Consider the following 17,210-nt stretch of genomic DNA (forward strand, 5'->3'; position numbering starts at 1 on the left):
TTTTTAAAACAATAAATAAATGAAAAAATTTCCCTTTTTTCATATCTGGTGGATTTCAAAAGAGGAAAACAAAAGTGAAATAGTCAACGGCACGCAGTGTTCCTAAGTGGTCTCCCACCCAAGTACTGACTGCGCTCGACGCTGCTTAACTTCGGTGATCGGACGAGAACCGTTGTTTTCAACGTGATATGGCCATTGCCGAGAGAAGTAGTTAATAATTCGAATTTAAAACTAATTAGACAAATTAGCCTTCCTGCATCTTTTTAAAACAATAACTAAATGAAAAAATTATATCTGGTGGAATTTAAAAGAGGAAACAAAAGAGAAAAAGCCAACGGCACGCAGTGTTCCTTAGTGGTCTCCCGCCCAAGTACTGACTGCGCTCGACGCTGCTTAACTTCGGTGATCGGACGAGAACCGTTGTTTTAAGCGTGATATGGCCATTGCCGAGAGAACTAGTTAATAATTCGAGTTTAAAACTAATTAGACAAATTAGCCTTCCTGCATCTTTTTAAAACAATAAATAAATGAAAAAATTTCCCTTTTTTCATATCTGGTGGATTTTTAAAGAGGAAAACAAAAGTGAAATAGTCAACGGCACGCAGTGTTCCTAAGTGGTCTCCCACCCAAGTACTGACTGCGCTCGACGCTCCTTAACTTCGGTGATCGGACGAGAACCGTTGTTTTCAGCGTGATATGGCCATTGCCGAGAGAAGTAGTTAATAATTCGAATTTAAAACTAATTAGACAAATTAGCCTTCCTGCATCTTTTTAAAACAATAACTAAATGAAAAAATTATATCTGGTGGAATTTAAAAGAGGAAACAAAAGAGAAAAAGCCGACGGCACGCAGTGTTCCTTAGTGGTCTCCCGCCCAAGTTCTGACTGGGCTCGACGCTGCTTAACTTCGGTGATCGGACGAGAACCGTTGTTTTAAGCGTGATATGGCCATTGCCGAGAGAACTAGTTAATAATTCGAGTTTAAAACTAATTAGACAAATTAGCCTTCCTGCATCTTTTTAAAACAATAACTAAATGAAAAAATTATATCTGGTGGAATTTGAAAGAGGAAACTAAAGAGAAAAAGCCAACGGCACGCAGTGTTCCTTAGTGGTCTCCCTCCCGAGTACTGACTGCGCTCGACGCTGCTTAACTTCTGTGATCGGACGAGAACCGTTTTTTTCAGCGTGCTATTGCCATTGCCGAGAGTACTAGTTAATAATTCGAATTTTAAACTAATTAGACAAATTAGCTTTCCTGCATCTTTTTAAAACAATAAATAAATGAAAAAATTCCCTTTTTTCATATATGGTGGAATTTAAAAGTGGAAAACAAAAGTGAAAAAGACAACTGCACGCAGTTTTGGTCTCCCGCTTAAGTACTGACTGCGCTCGACGCTGCTTAACTTCGGTGATCGGACGAGAACCGTTGTTTTCAGCGTGATATGGCCATTGCCGAAAGAACTAGTTAATAATTCGAATTTAAAACTAATTAGACAAATTAGCCTTCCTGCATCTTTTTAAATAAATAACTTAATGAAAAAATTTCCCTTCTCTCATATCTGGTGAAATTTAAAATAGGAAACAAAAGTGAAATAGTCAACGGCACGCAGTGTTCCTAAGTGGTCTCCCACCCAAGTACTAACTGCGCTCGACGCTGCTTAACTTCGGTGATCGGACGAGAACCTGTGTTTTCAGCGTCATATGGCCGTTGCCGAGAAAACTAGTTTATAATTCGAATTTAAAACTAATTAGACAAATTAGCCTTCCTGCATCTTTTTAAAACATTAAATAAATGAAAAAATTTCCCTTTTTTCATATCTGGTGGATTTTAAAAGAGGAAAACAAAAGTGAAATAGTCAACGGCACGCAGTGTTCCTAAGTGGTCTCGCACCCAAGTACTGACTGCGCTCGACGCTGCTTAACTTCGGTGATCGGACGAGAACCGTTGTTTTAAGCGTGATATGGCCATCGCCGAGAGAACTAGTTAATAATTCGAGTTTAAAACTAATTAGACAAATTAGCCTTCCTGCATCTTTTTAAAACAATAACTAAATGAAACAAGTTGGGAAAACAAAATATTACCTCTCCGTGTCGAGAAGATTATATAACCTTAAGTATCCAATGAAAACGTCGACCTTTTTGCCCTCATCCTTTCCCGCGCTTTGCGCTTCCACATTTCATCCTTAGTCTCAACATTATCTTCCTCCATTTTACATACAAAAATCAAATACTCACAAAAAGAAGTGGCAAAAACCTGCTGGCTCTTTACAACCACTTAATATCCAATTTCCAACAACAATAATATACCGCTAGTTTAATTGACAACCTACTAGCATCGAAATTCTCATTAAGAATGGCTCCCGCGGATAAAAAAAGGGCAATTTTCAACTAGGTGGGCGTTATCTCATTAGATTTGAAAAATATCATTTGTCTTTTTTACCAACGCCTAACCGTTTGGATTTTTTAAAAGCAATCTTAGCAGCAAAAAATATTTTTTGATACAAAATAAATGTTTTATATTCTTATTAAGAATAAAACAAGAGGATAAAAAAGGTCTGTCCTCTCGTAATTTTTTAAGCTTTTATCATGATTACTCTATACAACAGTAACAAGGAGTGTAAACCCATTAGTGGAAGCAGTATTTTTTTTTCCGAAACAATCTCGCTTATGTTTATCCTCTCTAAACTTCGCTAAAAACGTATTACTCCTACGTAAAATATTAATAGACAGGCAAGGATTCATACCATTAAAGGAGCGCAATATTATCCATATTTTCATTTCATATACAGAGAAATGAAATTATTATGTTTCTGAGAGGAGCTTCCCATTTTTGTTGTTGTTTTGAAAAATATATCGCAATGATAGATATAGGAGGCAATGAATGAAATATATCACAATGCACGGGCCTTGATAGATATAGGAGGCAATGAAGGAAATATATCGCATGCACGGGCCTTGGTAGATATAGGAGGCAATGATAATCTCTCTCTTTGCACGAGAGGTTTATCTTTAATATTTAAATAAATATAATTATTTTTAATTATTTTAATCTTCAATAATTAACATTAATAATAGTTAAATCGTTTAAAATAAAGTTATACTTATTATCTTCTCAAACTTTGCTAATATTGACGTTTAAAGTGAAGGGTACCCCTCTTCCCGCTTTCTTCAAATTTTGGGGTATATATACGATTCGTTTCCATTATAATAGTAAGGAAAAACCGCAAATGCGAAAACCTTTGGTAGCGATCCTACCTTAGGGAGGCTAGACGTTTCTCGTAACCCTAGCTGATCGCCGCGTATATCCTAAAACCAAACGATGATAATGGAGTAGAAGCCAATGATACAGATTGGTGTCTATGTGGAATAGACGGAAGACCAGTGGATGGTGGTGTTAGAAGGCAGTGTAAGTGCAGACGGGTGTCAATGTGGAATTGACAAAGAACAGAAGATGGTGGTGATTAGAAGCCAGTATGTACAGACTGGTGTCCACGTGGAATGGACGAAGACCAGAAGATGGTGGTGATTAGCAGCCAGTAAGAACAGACTAGTGTCCGTGTGGTATGGACAAAGACCAGAAGATTGGTGGTGTGAGAACTCAAGTAGAGGAGCCATTTCCGTGACTGTGAAAGCAGTTCGGAAATGGCGAACACGTTTGCTCCGATACGCAAACTGCGAACGCGGTCACGTGGGTGTAACAACGGACAGACAGACACACAGACACACACACACACACACACAGACACGGCCGTTACAGAACCTCTCCTGGACTACGTCACACGGAGAGGTAAAAATTATATCTGGTGGAATTTAAAAGAGGAAACAAAAGAGAAAAAGCCAACGGCACGTAGTGTTCCTTAGTGGTCTCCCTCCCAAGTACTGACTGCGCTCGACGCGCTTAACTTGTGATCGGACGAGAACCGTTGTTTTCAGCGTGCCATTGCCATTGCCGAGACAACTAGATAATAATTCGAATTTTAAACTAATTAGTCAAATTAGCCTTCGGGCATCTTTTTAAAACAATAAGTAATTGAAAAAATTTCCCTTTTTTCATATCTGGTGGATTTTAAAAGAGGAAAACAAAAGTGAAATAGTCAACGGCACGCAGTGTTTCTAAGTGGTCTACCACCCAAGTACTGACTGCGCTCGACGCTGCTTAACTTCTGTGATCGGACGAGAACCGTTGTTTTCAGCGTGATATTGCAATGCCGAGAGAACTAGTTAATAATTCGAATTTAAAACTATTAGACAAATTACCCTTCATCTTTTAAAAATTTAAAAAAAGAAAATATGTTTGCTTTTTTCTTATCTGGTGGAATTTAAAAGAGGAAAAAAACGTAAAAAAGCCAACGGCACTCAATGTTCCTTAGTGGTTTTCCTCCCAAGTACTGACTGCGCTCGACGCTGCTTAACTTCTGTGATCGGACGAGAACCGTTTTTTTCAGCGTGCTATTGCCATTGCCGAGAGAACTAGTTAATAATTCGAATTTTAAACTAATTAGACAAATTAGCCTTCCTGCATCTTTTTAAAACAATAAATAAATGAAAAAATTCCCTTTTTTCATATCTGGTGGAATTTAAAAGTGGAAAACAAAAGTGAAAAAGACAACTGCACGCAGTTTTGGTCTCCCGCTTAAGTACTGACTGCGCTCGACGCTGCTTAACTTCGGTGATCGGACGAGAACCGTTGTTTTCAGCGTGATATGGCCATTGCCGAAAGAACTAGTTAATAATTCGAATTTAAAACTAATTAGATAAATTAGCCTTCCTGCATCTTTTTAAAACAATAACTAAATGAAAAAATTATATCTGGTGGAATTTAAAAGAGGAAACAAAAGAGAAAAAGCCAACGGCACGCAGTGTTCCTTAGTGGTCTCCCGCCCAAGTACTGACTGCGCTCGACGCTGCTTAACTTCGGTGATCGGACGAGAACCGTTGTTTTCAACGTGATATGGCCATTGCCGAGAGAACTAGTTAATAATTCGAATTTAAAACTAATTAGACAAATTAGCCTTCCTGCATCTTTTTAAAACAATAACTAAATGAAAAAATTATATCTGGTGGAATTTAAAAGAGGAAACAAAAGAGAAAAGCCAACGGCACGCAGTGTTCCTTAGTGGTCTCCCTCCCAAGTACTGACTGCGCTCGACGCTGCTTAACTTCGGTGATCGGACGAGAACCGTTGTTTTCAGCGTGATATGGCCATTACCGAGAGAACTAGTTAATAATTCGAGTTTAAAACTAATTAGACAAATTAGCCTTCCTGCATCTTTATAAAACAATAACTTAATGAAAAAATTATATCTGGTGGAATTTAAAAGAGGAAACAAAAGAGAAAAAGCCAACGGCACGCAGTGTTCCTTAGTGGTCTCCCTCCCAAGTACTGACTGCGCTCGACGCTGCTTAACGTCTGCGATCGGACGAGAACCGTTGTTTTCAGCGTGATATTGCAATGCCGAGAGAACTAATTAATAATTCGAATTTAAAACTAATTAGACAAATTAACCTTCATCTTTTAAAAATTTTAAAAAAGAAAATATGTTTGCTTTTTTCTTATCTGGTGGAATTTAAAAGAGGAAACAAACGTAAAAAAGCCAACGGCACTCAGTGTTCCTTAGTGGTCTTCCTCCCAAGTACTGACTGCGCTCGACGCTGCTTAACTTCGATGATCGGACGAGAACCGGTGTTTTCAGCGTGATATGGAAGTTGCCGAGAGTGGTAGTTTATAATTCGAATTTAAAACTAATTAGACAAATTAGCCTTCCTGCATCTTTTTAAAACAATAACTAAATGAAAAAATTATATCTGGTGGAATTTAAAAGAGGAAACAAAAGAGAAAAAGCCAACGGCACGCCGTTTTCCTTAGTGGTCTCCCTCCCAAGTACTGACTGCGCTCGACGCTGCTTAACTTCTGTGATCGGACGAGAACCGTTGTTTTCAGCGTGCTATTGCCATTGCCGAGAGAACTAGTTAATAATTCGAATTTTAAACTAATTAGTCAAGTTAGCCTTCCTGCATCTTTTTAAAACAATAAATAAATGAAAAAATCTCCCTTTTTTCATATCTGGTGGAATTTAAAAGTGGAAAACAAAAGTGAAAAAGACAACTGCACGCAGTTTTGGTCTCCCGCTTAAGTACTGACTGCGCTCGACGCTGCTTAACTTCGGTGATCGGACGAGAACCGTTGTTTTCAGCGTGATATGGCCATTGCCGAAAGAACTAGTTAATAATTCGAATTTAAATCTAAATAGACAAATTAGCCTTCCTGCATCTTTTTAAATAAATAACTTAATGAAAAAATTTCCCTTCTCTCATATCTGGTGGATTTTAAAAGAGGAAAACAAAAGTGAAATAGTCAACGGCACGCAGTGTTCCTAAGTGGTCTCCCACCCAAGTACTGACTGCGTTCGACGCTCCTTAACTTCGGTGATCGGACGAGAACCGTTGTTTTCAGCGTGATATGGCCATTGCCGAGAGAAGTAGTTAATAATTCGAATTTAAAACTAATTAGACAAATTAGCCTTCCTGCATCTTTTTAAAACAATAACTAAATGAAAAAATTATATCTGGTGGAATTTAAAAGAGGAAACAAAAGAGAAAAAGCCAACGGCACGCAGTGTTCCTTAGTGGTCTCCCGCCCAAGTACTGACTGCGCTCGACGCTGCTTAACTTCGGTGATCGGACGAGAACCGTTGTTTTAAGCGTGATATGGCCATTGCCGAGAGAACTAGTTAATAATTCGAGTTTAAAACTAATTAGACAAATTAGCCTTCCTGCATCTTTTTAAAACAATAATAAATGAAAAGATTATATCTGGTGGAATTTAAAAGAGGAAACAAAAGAGAAAAAGCCAACGGCACGCAGTGTTCCTTAGTGGTCTCCCTCACAAGTACTGACTAAGCTCGACGCTGCTTAACTTCTGTGATCGGACGAGAACCGTTGTTTTCAGCGTGCCATTGCCATTGCCGAGACAACTAGATAATAATTCGAATTTTAAACTAATTAGTCAAATTAGCCTTCCTGCATCTTTTTAAAACAATAACTAAATGAAAAAATTATATCTGGTGGAATTTAAAAGAGGAAACAAAAGAGAAAAAGCCGACGGCACGCAGTGTTCCTTAGTGGTCTCCCGCCCAAGTACTGTCTGCGCTCGACGCTGCTTAACTTCGGTGATCGGACGAGAACCGTTGTTTTCAGCGTGATATGGCCATTGCCGAAAGAACTAGTTAATAATTCGAATTTAAAACTAATTAGACAAATTAGCCTTCCTGCATCTTTTTAAATAAATAACTTAATGAAAAAATTTCCCTTTTTTCATATCTGGTGAAATTTAAAATAGTAAACAAAAGTGAAATAGTCAACGGCACGCAGTGTTCCTAAGTGGTCTCCCACCCAAGTACTGACTGCGCTCGACGCTGCTTAACTTCGGTGATCGGACGAGAACCAGTGTTTTCAGCGTCATATGGCCGTTGCCGAGAAAACTAGTTAATGATTCGAATTTAAAACTAATTAGACAAATTAGCCTTCCTGCATCTTTTTAAAACAATAAATAAATGAAAAAATTTCCCTTTTTTCATATCTGGTGGATTTCAAAAGAGGAAAACAAAAGTGAAATTGTCAACGGCACGCAGTGTTCCTAAGTGGTCTCCCACCCAAGTACTGACTGCGCTCGACGCTGCTTAACTTCGGTGATCGGACGAGAACCGTTGTTTTCAACGTGATATGGCCATTGCCGAGAGAAGTAGTTAATAATTCGAATTTAAAACTAATTAGACAAATTAGCCTTCCTGCATCTTTTTAAAACAATAACTAAATGAAAAAATTATATCTGGTGGAATTTAAAAGAGGAAACAAAAGAGAAAAAGCCAACGGCACGCAGTGTTCCTTAGTGGTCTCCCGCCCAAGTACTGACTGCGCTCGACGCTGCTTAACTTCGGTGATCGGACGAGAACCAGTGTTTTCAGCGTCATATGGCCGTTGCCGAGAAAACTAGTTAATGATTCGAATTTAAAACTAATTAGACAAATTAGCCTTCCTGCATCTTTTTAAAACAATAAATAAATGAAAAAATTTCCCATTTTTCATATCTGGTGGATTTCAAAAGAGGAAAACAAAAGTGAAATAGTCAACGGCACGCAGTGTTCCTAAGTGGTCTCCCACCCAAGTACTGACTGCGCTCGACGCTCCTTAACTTCGGTGATCGGACGAGAACCGTTGTTTTCAGCGTGATATGGCCATTGCCGAGAGAAGTAGTTAATAATTCGAATTTAAAACTAATTAGACAAATTAGCCTTCCTGCATCTTTTTAAAACAATAACTAAATGAAAAAATTATATCTGGTGGAATTTAAAAGAGGAAACAAAAGAGAAAAAGCCAACGGCACGCAGTGTTCCTTAGTGGTCTCCCGCCCAAGTACTGACTGCGCTCGACGCTGCTTAACTTCGGTGATCGGACGAGAACCGTTGTTTTAAGCGTGATATGGCCATTGCCGAGAGAACTAGTTAATAATTCGAGTTTAAAACTAATTAGAAAAATTAGCCTTCCTGCATCTTTTTAAAACAATAATAAATGAAAAAATTATATCTGGTGGAATTTAAAAGAGGAAACAAAAGAGAAAAAGCCAACTTCACGCAGTGTTCCTTAGTGGTCTCCCTCCCAAGTACTGACTAAGCTCGACGCTGCTTAACTTCTGTGATCGGACGAGAACCGTTGTTTTCAGCGTGCCATTGCCATTGCCGAGACAACTAGATAATAATTCGAATTTTAAACTAATTAGTCAAATTAGCCTTCCTGCATCTTTTTAAAACAATAACTAAATGAAAAAATTATATCTGGTGGAATTTAAAAGAGGAAACAAAAGAGAAAAAGCCGACGGCACGCAGTGTTCCTTAGTGGTCTCCCGCCCAAGTACTGACTGCGCTCGACGCTGCTTAACTTCGGTGATCGGACGAGAACCGTTGTTTTAAGCGTGATATGGCCATTGCCGAGAGAACTAGTTAATAATTCGAGTTTAAAACTAATTAGACAAATTAGCCTTCCTGCATCTTTTTAAAACAATAAATAAATGAAAAAATTCCCTTTTTTCATAACTGGTGGAATTTAAAAGTGGAAAACAAAAGTGAAAAAGACAACTGCACGCAGTTTTGGTCTCCCGCTTAAGTACTGACTGCGCTCGACGCTGCTTAACTTCGGTGATCGGACGAGAACCGTTGTTTTCAGCGTGATATGGCCATTGCCGAAAGAACTAGTTAATAATTCGAATTTAAAACTAATTAGACAAATTAGCCTTCCTGCATCTTTTTAAATAAATAACTTAATGAAAAAATTTCCCTTCTCTCATATCTGGTGAAATTTAAAATAGGAAACAAAAGTGAAATAGTCAACGGCACGCAGTGTTCCTAAGTGGTCTCCCACCCAAGTACTAACTGCGCTCGACGCTTCTTAACTTCGGTGATCGGACGAGAACCAGTGTTTTCAGCGTCATATGGCCGTTGCAGAGAAAACTAGTTTATAATTCGAATTTAAAACTAATTAGACAAATTAGCCTTCCTGCATCTTTTTAAAACAATAAATAAATGAAAAAATTTCCCTTTTTTCATATCTGGTGGATTTTAAAAGAGGAAAACAAAAGTGAAATAGTCAACGGCACGCAGTGTTCCTAAGTGGTCTCCCACCCAAGTACTGACTGCGCTCGACGCTGCTTAACTTCGGTGATCGGACGAGAACCGTTGTTTTAAGCGTGATATGGCCATTGCCGAGAGAACTAGTTAATACTTCGAGTTTAAAACTAATTAGACAAATTAGCCTTCCTGCATCTTTTTAAAACAATAACTAAATGAAAAAATTATATCTGGTGGAATTTAAAAGAGGAAACAAAAGAGAAAAAGCCAACGGCACGTAGTGTTCCTTAGTGGTCTCCCTCCCAAGTACTGACTGCGCTCGACGCTGCTTTACTTCTGTGATCGGACGAGAACCGTTGTTTTCAGCGTGCCATTGCCATTGCAGAGACAACTAGATAATAATTCGAATTTTAAACTAATTAGTCAAATTAGCCTTCGGGCATCTTTTTAAAACAATAAATAATTGAAAAAATTTCCCTTTTTTCATATCTGGTGGATTTTAAAAGAGGAAAACAAAAGTGAAATAGTCAACGGCACGCAGTGTTTCTAAGTGGTCTACCACCCAAGTACTGACTGCGCTCGACGCTGCTTAACTTCCGTGATCGGACGAGAACCGTTGTTTTCAGCGTGATATTGCAATGCCGAGAGAACTAGTTAATAATTCGAATTTAAAACTAATTAGACAAATTACCCTTCATCTTTTAAAAATTTAAAAAAAGAAAATATGTTTGCTTTTTTCTTATCTGGTGGAATTTAAAAGAGGAAAAAAACGTAACAAAGCCAACGGCACTCAGTGTTCCTTAGTGGTTTTCCTCCCAAGTACTGACTGCGCTCGACGCTGCTTAACTTCTGTGATCGGACTAGAACCGTTTTTTTCAGCGTGCTATTGCCATTGCCGAGAGAACTAGTTAATAATTCGAATTTTAAACTAATTAGACAAATTAGTCTTCCTGCATCATTTTAAAACAATAAATAAATGAAAAAATTCCCTTTTTTCATATCTGGTGGAATTTAAAATTGGAAAACAAAAGTGAAAAAGACAACTGCACGCAGTTTTGGTCTCCCGCTTAAGTACTGACTGCGCTCGACGCTGCTTAACTTCGGTGATCGGACGAGAACCGTTGTTTTCAGCGTGATATGGCCATTGCCGAAAGAACTAGTTAATAATTCGAATTTAAAACTAATAAGACAAATTAGCCTTCCTGCATCTTTTTAAATAAATAACTTAATGAAAAAATTTCCCTTCTCTCATATCTGGTGAAATTTAAAATAGGAAACAAAAGTGAAATAATCAACGGCACGCAGTGTTCCTAAGTGGTCTCCCACCCAAGTACTAACTGCGCTCGACGCTGCTTAACTTCGGTGATCGGACGAGAACCAGTGTTTTCAGCGTCATATGGCCGTTGCCGAGAAAACTAGTTAATAATTCGAAATTAAAACTAATTAGACAAATTACCCTTCCTGCATCATTTTAAAACATTAACTAAATGAATAAATTATATCTGGTGGAATTTAAAAGAGGAAACAAAAGAGAAAAAGCCAACTGCACGCAGTGTTCCTTAATGGTCTTTGAATTTTAAACTAATTAGTCAAATTAGCCTTCGGGCATCTTTTTAAAACAATAAATAAATGAAAAAATTTCCCTTTTTTCATATCTGGTGGATTTTAAAAGAGGAAAACAAAAGTGAAATAGTCAACGGCACGCAGTGTTTTTAAGTGGTCTACCACCCAAGTACTGACTGCGCTCGACGCTGCTTAACTTCTGTGATCGGACGAGAACCTTTGTTTTCAGCGTGATATTGCAATGCCGAGAGAACTAGTTAATAATTCGAATTTAAAACTAATTAGACAAATTACCCTTCATCTTTTAAAAATTTAAAAAAAGAAAATATGTTTTCTTTTTTCATATCTGGTGGATTTTAAAAGAGGAAAACAAAAGTGAAATAAAGCCAACGGCACGCAGTGTTCCTAAGTGATCTCCCTCCCAAGTACTGACTGCGCTCGACGCTGCTTAACTTCGGTGATCAGACGAGAACCGTTATTTTCAGCGTGCTATTGCCATTGCCGAGAGAAGTAGTTAATAATTCGAATTTTAAACTAATTAGACAAATTAGCCTTCCTGCATCTTTTTAAAACAAAAATAAATGAAAAAATTCCCTTTTTTCATATCTGGTGGAATTTAAAAGTGGAAAACAAAAGTGCAAAAGACAACTGCACGCAGTTTTGGTCTCCCGCTTAAGTACTGACTGCGCTCGACACTGCTTAACTTCGGTGACCGTTGTTTTCAGCGTGATATGGCCATTGCCGAAAGAACTAGTTAATAATTCGAATTTAAAACTAATTAGACAAATTAGCCTTCCTGCATCTTTTTAAATAAATAACTTAATGAAAAAATTTCCCTTTTTTCATATCTGGTGAAAATTAAAATAGGAAACAAAAGTGAAATAGTCAACGGCACGCAGTGTTCCTAAGTGGTCTCCCACCCAAGTACTGACTGCGCTCGACGCTGCTTAACTTCTGTGATGGGACGAGAACCGTTGTTTTCAGCGTGATATTGCAATGCCGCGAGAACTAGTTAATAATTCGAATTTAAAACTAATTAGACAAATTACCCTTCATCTTTTAAAAATTTAAAAAAAAGAAAATATGTTTGCTTTTTTCTTATCTGGTGGAATTTAAAAGAGGAAGAAAACGTAAAAAAGCCAACGGCACTCAGTGTTCCTTAGTGGTTTTCCTCCCAAGTACTGACTGCGCTCGACCCTGCTTAACTTCTGTGATCGGACGAGAACCGTTGTTTTCAGCGTGATATGGCCATTGCCGAGAGAAGTAGTTAATAATTCGAATTTAAAACTAATTAGACAAATTAGCCTTCCTGCATCTTTTTAAAACAATAACTAAATGAAAAAATTATATCTGGTGGAATTTAAAAGAGGAAACAAAAGAGAAAAAGCCAACGGCACGCAGTGTTCCTTAGTGGTCTCCCGCCCAAGTACTGACTGCGCTCGACGCTGCTTAACTTCGGTGATCGGACGAGAACCAGTGTTTTCAGCGTCATATGGCCGTTGCCGAGAAAACTAGTTAATAATTCGAAATTAAAACTAATTAGACAAATTACCCTTCCTGCATCATTTTAAAACATTAACTAAATGAATAAATTATATCTGGTGGAATTTAAAAGAGGAAACAAAAGAGAAAAAGCCAACTGCACGCAGTGTTCCTTAATGGTCTCCCTCCCAGGTACTGACGCGCTCGACGCTGCTCTTCATTGATCGGACGAGAACCGTTGTTTTCAGCGTGCAATTGCCATTGCCGAGAGAAATAGTCAATAATTCGTATTTCAAACTAATTAGACAAATTACCTTTCCTGCATCTTTTTAAAAAAATAACTAAATGAAAAAATTTCCCTTTTTTCATATCTGGTGGGATTTAAAAGTGGAAAACAAAAGTGAAAAAGCCAACGGCACGCAGTTTTGGTCTCCCGCCTAAGTACTGACTGCGCTCGACGCTGCTTAACATCTGTGATCGGACGAGAACCGCTGTTTTCAGCGTGCTATTGCCTTTGCCTGATATAACTAGTTAATAATTCGAATTTTAAACTATTGTCAAATTAGCCTTCCTGCATCTTTTTAAAACAATAAATAAATGAAAAAATTCCCTTTTTTCATATCTGGGTGGAATTTTAAAGAGGAAAATAAAAGTGAAAAAGCCAACGGCACGCAGTATTCCTAAGTGATCTCCCTCCCAAGTACTGACTGCGCTCGACGCTGCATAACCTCTGTGATCGGACGAGAACCGTTGTTTTCAGCGTGATATGGCCATTGCCGAGAGAACTAGTTAATTTTTCGAATTTAAAACTAATCAGACAAATTAGCCTTCCTGCATCTTTTTAAATAAATAACTTAATGAAAAAATTTCCCTTTTTTCATATCTGGTGAAATTTAAAATAGGAAACAAAAGTGAAATAGTCAACGGCACGCAATGTTCCTAAGTGGTCTCCCATCCAAGTACCGACTGCGCTCGACGCTGCTTAACTTCGGTGATCGGACGAGAACCAGTGTTTTCAGCGTCATATGGCCGTTGCCGAGAAAACTAGTCAATAATTCGAAATTAAAACTAATTAGACAAATTACCCTTCCTGCATCATTTTAAAACATTAACTAAATGAATAAATTATATCTGGTGGAATTTAAAAGAGGAAACAAAAGAGAAAAAGCCAACTGCACGCAGTGTTCCTTAATGGTCTCCCTCCCAGGTACTGACGCGCTCGACGCTGCTTATCTTCTTTGATCGGACGAGAACCGTTGTTTTCAGCGTGCAATTGCCATTGCCGAGAGAAATAGTCAATAATTCGTATTTCAAACTAATTAGACAAATTACCCTTCCTGCATCTTTTTAAAAAAATAACTAAATGAAAAAATTTCCCTTTTTTCATATCTGGTGGAATTTAAAAGTGGAAAACAAAAGTGAAAAAGCCAACGGCACGCAGTTTTGGTCTCCCGCCTAAGTACTGACTGCGCTCGACGCTGCTTAACATCTGTGATCGGACGAGAACCGTTGTTTTCAGCGTGCAATTGCCATTGCCGAGAGAAATAGTCAATAATTCGTATTTCAAACTAATTAGACAAATTACCCTTCCTGTATCTTTTTAAAAAAATAACTAAATGAAAAAATTTCCCTTTTTTCATATCTGGTGGAATTTAAAAGTGGAAAACAAAAGTGAAAAAGCCAACGGCACGCAGTTTTGGTCTCCCGCCTAAGTACTGACTGCGCTCGACGCTGCTTAACATCTGTGATCGGACGAGAACCGCTGTTTTCAGCGTGCTATTGCCTTTGCCTGATATAACTAGTTAATAATTCGAATTTTAAACTATTGTCAAATTAGCCTTCCTGCATCTTTTTAAAACAATAAATAAATGAAAAAATTCCCTTTTTTCATATCTGGGTGGAATTTTAAAGTGGAAAACAAAAGCGAAAAAGCCAACGGCACGCAGTTTTGGTCTCCCGCCCAAGTATTGACTGCACTCGACGCTGCTTAACTTCGGTGATCGGACGAGAACCGTTGTTTTCAGCGTGATATGGCCATTGCCGAAATTAAGAACTAGTTAATAATTCGAATTTAAAACTAATTAGACAAATTAGCCTTCCTGCATCTTTTTAAAACAATAACTTAATGAAAAAATTTCCCTTTTTTCATATCTGATGGAATTTAAAAGAGGAAAATAAAAGTGAAAAAGCCAACGGCACGCAGTATTCCTAAGTGATCTCCCTCCCAAGTACTGACTGCGCTCGACGCTGCATAACCTCTGTGATCGGACGAGAACCGTTGTTTTCAGCGTGATATGGCCATTGCCGAGAGAACTAGTTAATTTTTCGAATTTAAAACTAATCAGATAAATTAGCCTTCCTGCATCTTTTTAAATAGATAACTTAATGAAAAAATTTCCCTTTTTTCATATCTGGTGAAATTTAAAATAGGAAACAAAAGTGAAATAGTCAACGGCACGCAATGTTCCTAAGTGGTCTCCCATCCAAGTACCGACTGCGCTCGACGCTGCTTAACTTCGGTGATCGGACGAGAACCAGTGTTTTCAGCGTCATATGGCCGTTGCCGAGAAAACTAGTCAATAATTCGAAATTAAAACTAATTAGACAAATTACCCTTCCTGCATCATTTTAAAACATTAACTAAATGAATAAATTATATCTGGTGGAATTTAAAAGAGGAAACAAAAGAGAAAAAGCCAACTGCACGCAGTGTTCCTTAATGGTCTCCCTCCCAGGTACTGACGCGCTCGACGCTGCTTATCTTCTTTGATCGGACGAGAACCGTTGTTTTCAGCGTGCAATTGCCATTGCCGAGAGAAATAGTCAATAATTCGTATTTCAAACTAATTAGACAAATTACCCTTCCTGCATCTTTTTAAAAAAATAACTAAATGAAAAAATTTCCCTTTTTTCATATCTGGTGGAATTTAAAAGTGGAAAACAAAAGTGAAAAAGCCAACGGCACGCAGTTTTGGTCTCCCGCCTAAGTACTGACTGCGCTCGACGCTGCTTAACATCTGTGATCGGACGAGAACCGCTGTTTTCAGCGTGCTATTGCCTTTGCCTGATATAACTAGTTAATAATTCGAATTTTAAACTATTGTCAAATTAGCCTTCCTGCATCTTTTTAAAACAATAAATAAATGAAAAAATTCCCTTTTTTCATATCTGGGTGGAATTTTAAAGTGGAAAACAAAAGCGAAAAAGCCAACGGCACGCAGTTTTGGTCTCCCGCCCAAGTATTGACTGCACTCGACGCTGCTTAACTTCGGTGATCGGACGAGAACCGTTGTTTTCAGCGTGATATGGCCATTGCCGAAATTAAGAACTAGTTAATAATTCGAATTTAAAACTAATTAGACAAATTAGCCTTCCTGCATCTTTTTAAAACAATAACTTAATGAAAAAATTTCCCTTTTTTCATATCTGATGGAATTTAAAAGAGGAAAATAAAAGTGAAAAAGCCAACGGCACGCAGTATTCCTAAGTGATCTCCCTCCCAAGTACTGACTGCGCTCGACGCTGCATAACCTCTGTGATCGGACGAGAACCGTTGTTTTCAGCGTGATATGGCCATTGCCGAGAGAACTAGTTAATTTTTCGAATTTAAAACTAATCAGACAAATTAGCCTTCCTGCATCTTTTTAAATAAATAACTTAATGAAAAAATTTCCCTTTTTTCATATCTGGTGAAATTTAAAATAGGAAACAAAAGTGAAATAGTCAACGGCACGCAATGTTCCTAAGTGGTCTCCCACCCAAGTACCGACTGCGCTCGACGCTGCTTAACTTCGGTGATCGGACGAGAACCAGTGTTTTCAGCGTCATATGGCCGTTGCCGAGAAAACTAGTTAATAATTCGAAATTAAAACTAATTAGACAAATTACCCTTCCTGCATCTTTTTAAAACATTAACTAAATGAATAAATTATATCTGGTGGAATTTAAAATAGGAAACAAAAGTGAAATAGTCAACGGCACGCAATGTTCCTAAGTGGTCTCCCACCCAAGTACTGACTGCGCTCGACGCTGCTTAACTTCGGTGATCGGACGAGAACCAGTGTTTTCAGCGTAATATGGCCGTTGCCGAGAAAACTAGTTAATAATTCGAATTTAAAACTAATTAGACAAATTACCCTTCCTGCATCTTTTTAAAAAAATAACTAAATGAAAAAATTTCCCTTTTTTCATTTCTGGTGGAATTTAAAAGTGGAAAAGAAAAGTGAAAAAGCCAACGGCACGCAGTGGTGGTCTCCCTCCCAAGTACTGACTGCGCTCGACGCTGCTTAACTTCGGTGATCGGACGAGAACCGTTATTTTCAGCGTGCTATTGCCATTGCCGAGAGAAGTAGTTAATAATTCGAATTTTAAACTAATTAGACAAATTAGCCTTTCTGCATCTTTTTAAAACAATAAATAAATGAAAAAATTCCCTTTTTTCATATCTGGTGGAATTTAAAAGTGGAAAACAAAAGTGAAAAAGACAACTGCACGCAGTTTTGGTCTCCCGCTTAAGTACTGACTGCGCTCGACACTGCTTAAC

General features: G+C 38.0%; 4 non-coding genes and 36 pseudogenes across 4 annotated transcripts; all 40 read right to left on the reverse strand.

Moving 5' to 3' along the window:
- Positions 1 to 81: 81 nt before the first annotated feature.
- Positions 82 to 200, reverse strand: LOC149704523 (5S ribosomal RNA). Its single transcript, XR_016382001.1, has one exon. It is a non-coding gene; the product is annotated as a 5S ribosomal RNA (ribosomal RNA).
- Positions 201 to 329: 129 nt separating this feature from the next.
- On the reverse strand, positions 330 to 448 carry LOC149704524 (5S ribosomal RNA; annotated as a pseudogene).
- A 141-nt stretch (positions 449 to 589) lies between these two features.
- Positions 590 to 708, reverse strand: LOC149704525 (5S ribosomal RNA; annotated as a pseudogene).
- A 129-nt stretch (positions 709 to 837) lies between these two features.
- On the reverse strand, positions 838 to 956 carry LOC149704526 (5S ribosomal RNA; annotated as a pseudogene).
- Positions 957 to 1,085: 129 nt separating this feature from the next.
- On the reverse strand, positions 1,086 to 1,204 carry LOC149704527 (5S ribosomal RNA; annotated as a pseudogene).
- A 140-nt stretch (positions 1,205 to 1,344) lies between these two features.
- On the reverse strand, positions 1,345 to 1,456 carry LOC149704528 (5S ribosomal RNA; annotated as a pseudogene).
- Positions 1,457 to 1,596: 140 nt separating this feature from the next.
- On the reverse strand, positions 1,597 to 1,715 carry LOC149704529 (5S ribosomal RNA; annotated as a pseudogene).
- Positions 1,716 to 1,856: 141 nt separating this feature from the next.
- Positions 1,857 to 1,975, reverse strand: LOC149704530 (5S ribosomal RNA; annotated as a pseudogene).
- Positions 1,976 to 4,605: 2,630 nt separating this feature from the next.
- LOC149704531 (5S ribosomal RNA) lies at positions 4,606 to 4,717 on the reverse strand (annotated as a pseudogene).
- A 129-nt stretch (positions 4,718 to 4,846) lies between these two features.
- Positions 4,847 to 4,965, reverse strand: LOC149704532 (5S ribosomal RNA; annotated as a pseudogene).
- Positions 4,966 to 5,093: 128 nt separating this feature from the next.
- Positions 5,094 to 5,212, reverse strand: LOC149704533 (5S ribosomal RNA; annotated as a pseudogene).
- A 382-nt stretch (positions 5,213 to 5,594) lies between these two features.
- On the reverse strand, positions 5,595 to 5,713 carry LOC149704534 (5S ribosomal RNA; annotated as a pseudogene).
- Positions 5,714 to 5,842: 129 nt separating this feature from the next.
- Positions 5,843 to 5,961, reverse strand: LOC149704535 (5S ribosomal RNA; annotated as a pseudogene).
- Positions 5,962 to 6,102: 141 nt separating this feature from the next.
- On the reverse strand, positions 6,103 to 6,214 carry LOC149704536 (5S ribosomal RNA; annotated as a pseudogene).
- A 141-nt stretch (positions 6,215 to 6,355) lies between these two features.
- Positions 6,356 to 6,474, reverse strand: LOC149704537 (5S ribosomal RNA; annotated as a pseudogene).
- Positions 6,475 to 6,603: 129 nt separating this feature from the next.
- LOC149704538 (5S ribosomal RNA) lies at positions 6,604 to 6,722 on the reverse strand (annotated as a pseudogene).
- Positions 6,723 to 6,850: 128 nt separating this feature from the next.
- Positions 6,851 to 6,969, reverse strand: LOC149704539 (5S ribosomal RNA; annotated as a pseudogene).
- A 129-nt stretch (positions 6,970 to 7,098) lies between these two features.
- Positions 7,099 to 7,217, reverse strand: LOC149704540 (5S ribosomal RNA; annotated as a pseudogene).
- A 140-nt stretch (positions 7,218 to 7,357) lies between these two features.
- Positions 7,358 to 7,476, reverse strand: LOC149704541 (5S ribosomal RNA; annotated as a pseudogene).
- A 141-nt stretch (positions 7,477 to 7,617) lies between these two features.
- On the reverse strand, positions 7,618 to 7,736 carry LOC149704542 (5S ribosomal RNA). Its single transcript, XR_016382006.1, has one exon. It is a non-coding gene; the product is annotated as a 5S ribosomal RNA (ribosomal RNA).
- Positions 7,737 to 7,865: 129 nt separating this feature from the next.
- On the reverse strand, positions 7,866 to 7,984 carry LOC149704543 (5S ribosomal RNA; annotated as a pseudogene).
- Positions 7,985 to 8,125: 141 nt separating this feature from the next.
- Positions 8,126 to 8,244, reverse strand: LOC149704544 (5S ribosomal RNA; annotated as a pseudogene).
- A 129-nt stretch (positions 8,245 to 8,373) lies between these two features.
- LOC149704545 (5S ribosomal RNA) lies at positions 8,374 to 8,492 on the reverse strand (annotated as a pseudogene).
- A 376-nt stretch (positions 8,493 to 8,868) lies between these two features.
- LOC149704546 (5S ribosomal RNA) lies at positions 8,869 to 8,987 on the reverse strand (annotated as a pseudogene).
- Positions 8,988 to 9,127: 140 nt separating this feature from the next.
- Positions 9,128 to 9,239, reverse strand: LOC149704547 (5S ribosomal RNA; annotated as a pseudogene).
- Positions 9,240 to 9,379: 140 nt separating this feature from the next.
- Positions 9,380 to 9,498, reverse strand: LOC149704548 (5S ribosomal RNA; annotated as a pseudogene).
- A 141-nt stretch (positions 9,499 to 9,639) lies between these two features.
- Positions 9,640 to 9,758, reverse strand: LOC149704549 (5S ribosomal RNA). The gene has a single exon (XR_016382008.1). It is a non-coding gene; the product is annotated as a 5S ribosomal RNA (ribosomal RNA).
- Positions 9,759 to 9,887: 129 nt separating this feature from the next.
- LOC149704550 (5S ribosomal RNA) lies at positions 9,888 to 10,006 on the reverse strand (annotated as a pseudogene).
- Positions 10,007 to 10,659: 653 nt separating this feature from the next.
- LOC149704551 (5S ribosomal RNA) lies at positions 10,660 to 10,771 on the reverse strand (annotated as a pseudogene).
- Positions 10,772 to 10,911: 140 nt separating this feature from the next.
- LOC149704552 (5S ribosomal RNA) lies at positions 10,912 to 11,030 on the reverse strand (annotated as a pseudogene).
- A 539-nt stretch (positions 11,031 to 11,569) lies between these two features.
- Positions 11,570 to 11,688, reverse strand: LOC149704553 (5S ribosomal RNA; annotated as a pseudogene).
- Positions 11,689 to 12,322: 634 nt separating this feature from the next.
- LOC149704554 (5S ribosomal RNA) lies at positions 12,323 to 12,441 on the reverse strand (annotated as a pseudogene).
- Positions 12,442 to 12,570: 129 nt separating this feature from the next.
- LOC149704555 (5S ribosomal RNA) lies at positions 12,571 to 12,689 on the reverse strand (annotated as a pseudogene).
- A 637-nt stretch (positions 12,690 to 13,326) lies between these two features.
- LOC149704556 (5S ribosomal RNA) lies at positions 13,327 to 13,445 on the reverse strand (annotated as a pseudogene).
- Positions 13,446 to 13,585: 140 nt separating this feature from the next.
- LOC149704557 (5S ribosomal RNA) lies at positions 13,586 to 13,704 on the reverse strand (annotated as a pseudogene).
- A 1,150-nt stretch (positions 13,705 to 14,854) lies between these two features.
- On the reverse strand, positions 14,855 to 14,973 carry LOC149704558 (5S ribosomal RNA; annotated as a pseudogene).
- A 140-nt stretch (positions 14,974 to 15,113) lies between these two features.
- Positions 15,114 to 15,232, reverse strand: LOC149704559 (5S ribosomal RNA; annotated as a pseudogene).
- Positions 15,233 to 16,129: 897 nt separating this feature from the next.
- LOC149704560 (5S ribosomal RNA) lies at positions 16,130 to 16,248 on the reverse strand (annotated as a pseudogene).
- Positions 16,249 to 16,388: 140 nt separating this feature from the next.
- Positions 16,389 to 16,507, reverse strand: LOC149704561 (5S ribosomal RNA; annotated as a pseudogene).
- A 129-nt stretch (positions 16,508 to 16,636) lies between these two features.
- On the reverse strand, positions 16,637 to 16,755 carry LOC149704562 (5S ribosomal RNA). Its single transcript, XR_016382002.1, has one exon. It is a non-coding gene; the product is annotated as a 5S ribosomal RNA (ribosomal RNA).
- Positions 16,756 to 17,210: the final 455 nt, after the last annotated feature.

The sequence above is a fragment of the Phalangium opilio genome, unplaced genomic scaffold (assembly GCF_054372755.1).
Source record: "Phalangium opilio isolate 3A_F unplaced genomic scaffold, DU_Popi_V2 ptg000017l_1, whole genome shotgun sequence".
In the NCBI taxonomy this organism is placed as follows: Eukaryota; Metazoa; Arthropoda; class Arachnida; order Opiliones; family Phalangiidae; genus Phalangium; species Phalangium opilio.